We start from the raw sequence: 10,462 nt of genomic DNA on the forward strand, positions 1-10,462 counted from the left end.
CGGGGTGGGCAGCGCTCGGGGGCTGAGGGGACGCCTCCCCCGTGCGGGGTCACCTCTCCGGGGTACGGGGAATGCGGGGGACCGGCCCGGAGTGCAGGGTGCTGCCGGCCCTGGCCGCGGGGCGCCGGACACCCGCCGGTACCGGCCCGGACCGGGAGGGCGGCGGCAGGTGGAGCTCGTGCTCCAGGAAAGCCCTGCCCGCACCCTGCCCGCACCCTGCCCGCACCCCCTCCACACTCCTCCCACACCCTGCCCGCACCCTGCCCGCACCCTGCCTGCACCCTGCCCACACTCCAGCTGCACTCCTCCCGCATCCTACCCGCAGCCCTGCGCCGGAGCCAGCAGCAGAAGCGAGGGCAGAGGGTCTGACCCAGGCCCCCATCCCGCAGGGCAGCCCCGGGCAGGGCTGTGCCAGCGATGCCTGGGTGCTGCAGAGCACCCCGAATCCCCCCGGAGAAGGGGCTGAGGGCAACCACCCCGGCTGCCCCGCAGCCACCGGCAGCTCCTGCCCTGCACAGGGAGACGCGGGGCAAGGGAGCGGGGTGAGCCCGAACCCGTGTGTGCAGCAATGGCTGCGTGAGCGGGCCTGGCGTGTCCCTGCCTTGCTCCCAGCGGGGTCAGGCTCAGCCCGGACCCTCCCCAGGGCAGGGGAGCACAGGAGGGACCCGCAGGAGCTGACAGTGTCACTCGGCATCCCGCAAAGCCCAGAGCCCCCGCAGCTGCGGAGGAGGCGTTTTGGACAGGGTGGCAGCTCCAACCGGGGGCAAAACTGTCACGGAGCATGGGGACACAGCGCTCGCCTGCCCCCCACCTAGGAGGGAGGCTGGAGAGCCCCCGCTGCCATGGCTCCTGCCCCGGGCGTTCCCAGTGGTGCGGGAAGGCAGCAGCCAAACCAGCCAAACCGCCGTGTTTATTTTCCCCCCAGTAAGCAGCAGCATTTTGACATGTCACAGCAAGTCTCTCAAACACATGTTGACAGAAAATGTGTACAAGCAAGAGAAATGTTGTTCATTTGCATCAAATTGCGAAGCGATTCTGTGAAATTGATAGGTGGCATTTCTGCGAGCGGCTGCGAGCGGTGCGGGCGCCTCTGCCACCGCAGGCAGGGAGCCACGAAGGGTCCCCAAGGGAAGGGCTTTGCCAGCGGGATTGTGAAAGCCCCGAGCACCGCCGGCTTTCCCAAAGGTCCCGGTGCCAGCTGTAGAGCTGCCGAGGGACCCCGGGGAGGTGGTTGTGACGAAGTTTTAGTATCTCTGCTCCCAGATCTGCAAAAACGACATTAAAAAACTAAATTTTCCATTTTCCCCTCCCTGCTTTCACTCCGGGAGACAAACGGAGCCATGTGGGTGCTGGAGGTGGCTGGCCATGGCAGCGCTGTCACCGTGCCACGCACCCGTCACACGGGCCCTTGGTGAGGTTTTCTGCAGGTGCTGGAGCTCAATCCTGGGAAGCGTCGTGTGTTTGCTGTCCCCAGCAGCTTGCAGGGCCACCACGGGGGGACTGTGTTTGGCCTGTCGCGGTGTGGATTGAAATGCGGCTGCACACGCGGCCTCTTAACCTAACCTCATTAGGAAGGTGGAAGTAAGACTAATTAAAAGCGTGAAGTCCCAAACTGTGCGAATCTCCTGGTTTAATTTATTTCTTGCCACTTCTCATTCCCACAACTCCATCGGGTTAATATTCGGAAAGTGATAAAAAGGTGGGCAGTGCAAAATGAAACCCGTTTCAGGGCCATTTTGGGTGTCTGGGCCTTTTCATGGCGTTTACACCCAGGGCTGCAGTGGTGCCAGCTGGGGAAGCACATTCATTTCTGCTAATCCTCTGGCTCCTGCGTGGCCAAACCTCATTTCTGAGCAAACACTGCACGAGCCGCGCACTGCCGGGAGCTCCCGCACCCCCGGGATCCGTGCCTGGGACCATCGGGTCACCCTGCCACCGTCCTGGGAGGGTCTGCATGGAAATACCCTTGGAAAGCAGGGAAACAGGTATGGTGAATGCACCTTAAATGGGAAAACTGTTGTTAGCCACAGGCATCACCCCGTTGCCGTGCCCTGCTGTACGGGCAGCGATGGCATCTCCCGGTGGGGAGGGTTTAAGCGGGCGCCTTGTTGCCCCGGGCTGTTGGCGCGGCTGCTCGCATCCGGGCAAGGAAGAACCTCCTTCCACGAGAGCCGTGCCAACCAGTTGGAATCCACTTGTTTCCCAGATGGTTATGACTATTTCATATCTTGCAGCAAACAGAGCCGAAAGCCATATGTGGAATAATGAGTAAAGCTGAAGCTTAAGGCGAGGAGATCCTGGCACGTCTTGAAGCAATTAAAATATCAGTTACCAACTTCCGCGCGTGCAAAGCCGCCATCCTTTCTTCTGCCACCTTTGCAGAACACGGCAGCGGCTGCCACTTGGTTGGGTACCACGATAAATATTTAACGCCCCCATGGAGCAAAGTGTCCCCGTGGCTGAGCCGATGGCAGCCGTGGCCGGGCAAGGATCACCCCTTCCCGGCAGGCAGGGATGCTTTATAAAGGAAAAGCCTCTCGATGGAGCCATCCCGGTGATCAGTGCTGGTAAAAGATCAGCTCGGATGTTCCCGAGGGAGAAGCTCACTACACAAACCCCCAGTGCCCACCAGCCCAGCGGATGCTGGTGGCCCCGGCAGCAGGGGTGCAGCAGGGAGGGGAAGGGATCCGGGTGATTTCTGGTGAACAGGCTGGGTCCATGCCGTGGGGTCCCCTGTGTCATCTCCAAGGGACACGGCGCCTTCAGAGTGGCTGTGGCTGCTCCGTCCGGCCACGCTCCGGGATCTCCCCTCCGCCGAGAGCAGGCTCCCGGCCTGCTCATTAATACGCGGGACCGTAAGGCGATCCATAATTAGATGCTAACTGAGTTTTCTCTAAGTTGGGTGAGGGAAGGTCACCAAGGTAGGACTGGAGTCAGCTTATTGTTATTATCAATCAATAACCTATTTATTTTCCAACATTCCTATTAACCTCTGCGAGCCACTCGCCGTTTCCATTTGAAAGGGCTGTGCAGCCGCTTTGCTGACTGGACAACTCTGATTGAAAATGTAACAGTGACCCGACCCCAAAGGCAGAATCCAATTAAAATCATTTTCATTTGTAGATTAATATTTTTTAACATGTTCTACATTCCTTGCTTCAGCATTTCACACAGGAACTGCCGCCTCATTACACGAGCAGCCTGTATTGATAGTGCCATGAGAAAATAATTATAATTAATTAGACACAGAGACAATAGGACCGTCCTTTTACAGGGAGCGAGGGACAGTGTTCAGTTGCGATGTGGCACCCCCGTGGTGGCGGCGGTGACCGGGATGCTGGTGGCTGGTGGGACAGGGCCACCATGTCGGGGGGGACAGGGTGGTCTCACCCTACGAGCATCAGCCCTGGGCAGGGGGGTGGGGGAGGGTCACCGGTGGTCCAGCCCACACTGGTGGAGGAGACCAGATGCCCCGGTGATGGGCATGTCAGAGTGTGGCAGTTCCCGTCCTCGCCCCCCGCCCCCCACCCCGCGGAGCCTGGTGCTGAGTGCTGCTGGAGGATGCAGGGGAGCGCAGTAATTGGCTGATGAAGCTTGGTCTTAATGTAAAGTCTATTATTAATAACGTGACTTTGATAATAAAAAGATTAAAATTAAGTTTATGGTTTGCTGACTGCCCTTTCCACACTGTAATCATCTCTCATTCATATTCATGAACCGCTCATTAGTAACCACTGCTTACAAGCAGGCTAAACAGCCAAACCATTCAGCAGCCACTATCTCCTTAACTGCTTAACTTGCTCACTGATTACCAACATCAAATTAACTCTGCAGAACGGATCTAATAAGCTTCCCGGTGGCTTCAAGCCTCCTTGAAAATTGCTCTGATGTCTCCATGGGGCCCTATTAAAAAAAATTCTTCCCCTGCGAATATTGCGCTCTTGCTCGGGGTAACGCGTCGGGCTGCGGTGCTGCTGCCGCCCCGTCCCTGCCCGGCAGCCCCGGGGCCCGTCTCTGCAGCATCTGCCCAGCCCCGGAGCAGCCCCAGCCCCTGCCTCCAGTCCCAATCCTTCATTAAATGCTTCCAAGACTTAATTTGACTATTTGATAGCTCGGGGCTTGCGTAACAAAAGAATAAATAAGAACGACCTTTCCATTTAATTACTTTTTTTTTTAGATGTGGGGAATATATCAGCTTTCCCCCAGCGCCGTGTGAAGAGGTTTGGCGGCATTTAGAAGGAGCAGGGGACCTGCCAAATGATGCTCTGCCACTGCAGGGCCCCGCTCCGGGCCAGGTTTGGGGACACCAGGACTCCTCACGCTGCCGGGGACGACGCAGTGCCATCGAGGGCAAGCCGTGGGCTGGGGACAACCCTGTGCCGGCAGCTGTCACACTCGGCAAGGAGGATGGGGGTGGCTTCCTGGCAATTAGCTCTGATTAATATTTCAGCGGTGGCCCGGCAGCGCGGCCATGGCCATGCGGAGGAATGCTGGCGCCGAGCATCACGGGAGGCGAAGGGGAGCCTTCCTCCCTCATTGCCATGGCAACCGCGGAGGAGCGGCTGGAGAGCTGCGAGGGGCGCATGGGGGGAGATGCATCCCTCCCTGTCAACAGCCCCCCCCCCCGGCTGGGTTGGCTGCGAAGCCTCCCCCAAAATCCCCCTCTGGGAGAGGGATAGATGGGCTGCACCTGGTGGGATGCCATGGGGTCCTCCATCACCCAGAGCCCCCCCAGCCCCCCGCCTGGGGCTCGGGGCTCTGTGCAGGCACCCAGACCCGCTGCAGCAGGGTGGGATGCGGAGATCTGGCCCCAGATCCCCCCCATCCAGTGGGGCTCAACCCCCCCGGGACAGCAGGCAGCTCCTGGGAAAGACCCCAGTGTGCAAGGTGGATGAGGATGCTGAGCCCCCTGCCCAGTGCCCCCCAGTCCCTCCCAGTGTGGGACCCTCCCACCCCTGCCCGGCACTGACGGAGGGAGTGAGGCGGCTGCAAATTCCCGCACCCGGCACATATTTTCTGCATGCTGGTGAGTGCGTCTTGCAGCAAGTCAGAGACAGGCGAGATTTAGTAGGCAGGAGGCGGAGAATTTGTGTATGGGCTCCCTGCTTTATGGCGCCGGAGTCTGGGAGGTGGAGGCAGGCAGCAGCCAGCAGCACACGGTCCCTCAGCCCCACACAGCCATGCCGTGGGTCCCGGACCCCTCGCTTGGAGGGACAGGGACCCTTCGCTTGATCCCAAGCCCTGGACCCTTACGACCTTGGGATTAACGCCGTGCTGTCCCCGGAGCCAGCATGGTCCTCCTGCCCGGGCAGAGGGTTCATGGACCACGCTGCATGCCCATCTCCTGCCCCAAGGAGGGCAGAGGACCCCGCAGCCCGGCCCCACGCCATCCTTGCCCCACACCATCCAGCCCTACACCCTCTCTGCCCCAGGAGCTCATCGCAGCCCCTCTCCCTGCGGAGAACCCCCCACACGGCAGCAGCATCGCAGGGCAGGCAGGAGGGGACAGGCAAGCTGCAGGCTGGGGCAGGGGGACATTGCCACCGGCTTTTGAACAGGCGAGGAAGGGGGATCCTCATCCTCCTGCTCAGCCAGAGGAGACCTCCCTCGCCTGACCCACGGCACAGCTCAGGATGGGCCACCCCGGGGCAAGTAGAAGCCATTCTACATCTTAACCCCCTACTTTCGCTCCCCATCCCTTGCCCACACCCCCCTCCCACACACCTCCCTGCATATTCTTCCCAGACTCAGGCTAGAACTGATATTAATAACGGCTTATTTCAAGTTTTCAGCCCACTTTCTCCCAAGAAAATATTTATACTGAGCTCCATTTTCCATTTCTTTTCAATTACCGCCGTGTCTCATCACCTCCCCACAACTCTCCTCTTTAGCCATAAACACAAATCCTATTACCTTTTCCCTTTCTGTGTATTTGCCCTTTGATTTAAGCTGCATTTTCTCCTGTTTTCATCAGTTCTGGACCTCTGCCGCTGTATATCTCCCTGTTTATCTACTTTCCAAAGGCCTCCTCTTATTTCTCCGGCCCTGATCAATACAGCTGCAGAGCCGGCTGGCAGCTCCTCTCCGCTGCTGCCTGTAGTTTTTCTTGGGGGACTTGTCCAGTATTTCTTGTTAAGCTTCTGTCTCAGCTTGTTCCATTTCTCATTAGGTTTTAGCACTGGCATTGTAGTATTTCTTGTATTTCCACGCTGCCCAGCGGATCTCTTGTAATTCTTAACGGCGGGGCTTAAAGTCTCACTCTTTAGTGGACTCCCGAGTCCTTTCTGGCAGGGTTTGAAGTGGCGAGCAGCGTGACGCTTTTATTTTCAGGTGGAGAAAAGAATGTCTCTGGTTCCAAGCCAGGCCATGATTTTTTCTAACAAAAGGGGCATGGGGGATTATTTGTATTTTACGGCCGTTACTCCAGGGGATGGATTTCCCGGGGCTGTGGCGGGTGGCAGCCCCTGTCCCTGCAGTGCTGGGAAGGTGGGTGACACCACGCAGAGCTGGGACACCTTGGTGCTGTGCTGGGGACACGACTGCAGCCCTGCGGGCACGGCAGAGCCGGGCAGCCCCCGCCGAGCCTCCTCCGTGCACCCCGAGCACCCCTGAACCGTCACCCTTGCACCCTCGGCCAGGCAGCTCACACCCGGAAAGCATCCCGGCTCTTTGGAAGGTGTTTTTTTCATCCGCATCCCTCTCGAAATTTTCCTTCTGAGAGAGAAGCTGCTTTTAAAATACACCCCAGCTTTCCAGCTGTCAGGAGCCAGCAAATGTATTGCTCTCCATGGCTGCATTTCTGAGTATTAAACATGACGCGCAGTCGCCGCTACACAATATTTCCTCAGATGCCACTGCACCGCGGGAGCCAAACAGTGTCCTTTAAAATAAAACCAATTTTTCCTGCCTCCTCCACAGAATAGTCTTATTTATACACACTCAAACAGCTGTTACTGCAGGTTAACCAAAGGTTGTAAAAACATTTTTCAAATGCCCTTAACTTCGCTTGGTTTGTTATTGAAATTGTTAATCTTGCGTTTAGATATTTTTCCCTATCACACTGGTATAAAATAGGCAAAACCAGCTCTTATCTGGCTGAGCTGAGCTTTCTGCTCCCCCGGCAGCGGCTCGAGCATCCTCTTGGTGTCTCCCCGCGCAGCGCCGGGGCCGCACAACTGCTCTGCACCACCCCGGAGGGGTGTTGTGGCTAACAACCCCGAGATTTCCGTGTCAGTTCAGTCCTCACACTTTTTGTGTTAAATTTCTGCCTGGCAAACTCCTTCGTGCATCCACACAGGCACACGCGTACCTTCTGCCCTGGCTGGGTCGGGCCCTGCAGTGGCCGAGGACACCTTGGGTTTGGCTGTTGAGACTTTTCTGACAAGCTCGCAAAACTCTCGTGGTTAGGTCAGTGTCTTCTGTTGCCTTGATCCCCCCCTAAACCGGTGCAAATGGGATCTGCAGCAATTAAAACTACTCTTAGTTTAATTGCCCATGAGGGGCATTGCCTGGCAAATCACACATAAGGCCAGCCCCAGTGAGAGGGCAGGGCAGGAGGCTGGGGACTGGCACTGGAACATCCCTCTGCCATGCAATCCAATCCAACCTAACCCAACCCAACTCAACCCAATCCAACCTAACCCAATCCAACCCAACCCAACCCAATCCAACTCAACCCAACCAAATCCAACCCAATCTAACTCAACCCAATCCAACTCAACCCAACCCAATCCAACCCAATCCAACCCAACCCAACCCAATCCAACCCAACCCAATCCAACCCAACCCAACCCAATCCAACCCAACCCAACCCAATCCAACCCAACCCAATCCAACCCAATCCAACCCAACCCAACGCAATCCATTCCAACCCAACCCAATCCAATCCAACTCAATCCAATCCAACCCAACCCAACCCAACCCAATCTCCTCTCTTCCTCCCCTCCTCACTGCCTCCTCCTCTCTTAGAGCAGTTGGGACCATCACGGCTGTGGCACAACGCTTCTCCACACTCAGCAATAGCTCTTTTTTCCCCCCAACCAGCCCCTTGGCCGATGTCCCCAAGGGTCACTCACCCAAGCAGTGCCAGGACGGCTGCTCCTGCTCCTGCGCCTCGCCAGGAGACCTGGGCACAGGCGGGTCAGGGCCAGTGCTGCTCGCATGGCAGATGAGTGATCGCCGTCCTCTCCTCTCACCCCGAGAACGCCATTTCTATGCAGATGATTCTCTCGCTGCAGAGTGGAAAACCAAGGCTGATGAAATCCAATCTCATCTTCAGTCTGATTGTGATAATTTGCAATGAGCTAAGGAAAAGTGAATTATTATTAAATGCAAATAAAAGTTAAATAATGCTGTTTGGGAGCTGCTCTATGTTGCACCATCTGCATAAATCAGGGGAAGGTTTAACCTGGGGTAATATATCACCGCAGGTAGTTATCACCTCTAAATACCTGGCTGTGTGTCCAGAGCTGCCCAGACCCTCAATTAGCTTCCCGTTAACTGGGGACGGTGATTACACGGCTGGGGACGTGAAGGGGAGCTGCGGCTCTGCCGTAGCCCGTGCAGAGCAGCTCCCGGCGCGCGGCCGGGCAGAGGGATGAGGGATGGCAGCGGGGGACCAGAGGGTGGCTGGGGAGCGGAACCGGCCGACCCACGCTGAGGAGGAGCCGCAGAGCACCCGGATGGTTTTATGTCCCTGTAAATCGTCTACCAATCCAAGGGCTGACAGAGATGTATTTTTAGCTGCTGCAGCACAATTAAGTCTTCTTGTTAGTCTCAGGAGGAGAAGGAGGTTGTTGGTTTACTTGCAAATGCTTGAGGTAATTCTCTAATGGCTCCTCCACCATTACACAGACACTGTTTTCAATCTCTTATCATATGTAATCCCTAATGATTTCTCTGTTATGTCCTGTTTTATTAAAGCGCCATTGAACTATAGCCTATTGATTTAGATTTCACAGACAATTGAAATTTAAATTGACTCCAAATTGAATGTCTCCATGCAATCTGTGTTCTGTACTAAAGATAGATAAAATGCTTCTATTTTTGATAACAACTGATAGACGAGGCACATTTCAACTTCAGGAAGTGCGGAAGGGTGTCAGGATTTCCATGACAATGTCAGGTGGCTGGGACAGCAGTGGCTTTCTGACCTGTGCAAGCATTGAACATTGCCCTGGGGCTCGACGGGAGCTGCCGGAGCCTGGGCAGCGTGCTGCAGGTAAGTTTTATTTAGAGAAAAATTGAGCTTAATGCCATGAAGGATGCGGATGGTGAATTCCTGAAGGGCTCTCGGCTCGCTGAGCACCAGCCGAGCTGCCCACGCCTCCCCACCCGAGCTGCCAGCGGGATGCTTTGCCACCGGGATGCTCTTCGCCGCGCGGCAGCACCGCGAGCGGCAGAACCGACACGTGGCTGGAGCAGCCGAGCACGCAGCCGAAACCCCGCCGTGTCCTTAAATGTCTTCCAGGTTTTATTTGCTCCCGTGTTATTCCCGGCTGATGCAGTACTCCCGGCGGTGCACAGAACCGGCCGGGGCAGGACCCTGTTGGCAGGAGCACACGGGAGGAGCCACAGCCGGACCTGGCATCGCAGCTCTCCGCTCCCCGTGCCCCATCCCAGGGTGTCCCCACGAAGCACGGGGGGGAATGAGCCGTCCCTGCGGGCTCCGGGGACCCGCGCCTCCGCCTCCCGGGAGCTTTGGTATAAATAATAAAGAGTTACAGGCTGCTCTCTGCCACAGGCTCTACTTATATGCCTCCCGCTAGTAATAATGTCTGTGTTACAGCCGACCTTAATGCCAGCAAAGATAATTCTTTCAGCGCAATGAACTGTTTATTGGCTGATGGATACAGCCCTGTCACGCAGGGTGATCCCCACAGACCTGCCAGCCCCCAGAGCTCCTGCGTGGGGACGGGAACGCGGGGCAGGGGGGGGCCCTTGCCGTGGCTGGAGCATCCCCCCGACATCCCTCCCGCAGCAGCGTGAGCAGCCCGGCCCCTCTCCGCTCCACGCGCTGTGTTCGGCAGCATCTTCAGAGGGGAGGGTTTGGGAAACCCTGCGGAGCAGACCCCGCGTGTCCTGCCCAAAACCTGACCCTGCCCTGCCTGGAGGTAGAATCCAAGGCTGCTTCCCCATCCCTTGCCGTGCCCACTTCAGCATCTCCGGAGCCGCTGGAAGCGGGCGCTGAGCCCAACTGCAAAGAGCCTCCCGTGTAGACACGTGGCGACGGGTGTGTGTACACGCGGCTGACGAAGTGCGCCGCGTTCCCGGCTTTTAGAGACATTTACGTTTAATCTACGGTTTAACATTCCTAGCGGGAATACTTCCCAGCTGAAGAATGTTTTCCCTGAGCCTTTAGTCTCATTTCTGACATTTCACCTGTCATATTATGTGCTTTTCAGGGGAGCCAAATGGCAGCTTGTCTCCTTAAAAGCGATGGACACGCTGTTTGTCAATGAGA

General features: G+C 56.8%; 1 long non-coding RNA gene across 1 annotated transcript; it reads right to left on the reverse strand.

The window, feature by feature from the left end:
* Window positions 1-4,987: 4,987 nt before the first annotated feature.
* LOC141750871 (uncharacterized) lies at window positions 4,988-8,571 on the reverse strand. The gene is made up of 3 exons (XR_012589809.1): window positions 8,451-8,571; window positions 8,076-8,231; window positions 4,988-7,458 (listed from the first exon to the last, which is right to left on the reverse strand). It is a non-coding gene; the product is annotated as an uncharacterized LOC141750871 (long non-coding RNA).
* Window positions 8,572-10,462: the final 1,891 nt, after the last annotated feature.

Source organism: Larus michahellis, chromosome 13, assembly GCF_964199755.1.
Source record: "Larus michahellis chromosome 13, bLarMic1.1, whole genome shotgun sequence".
NCBI lineage: Eukaryota > Metazoa > Chordata > Aves > Charadriiformes > Laridae > Larus > Larus michahellis.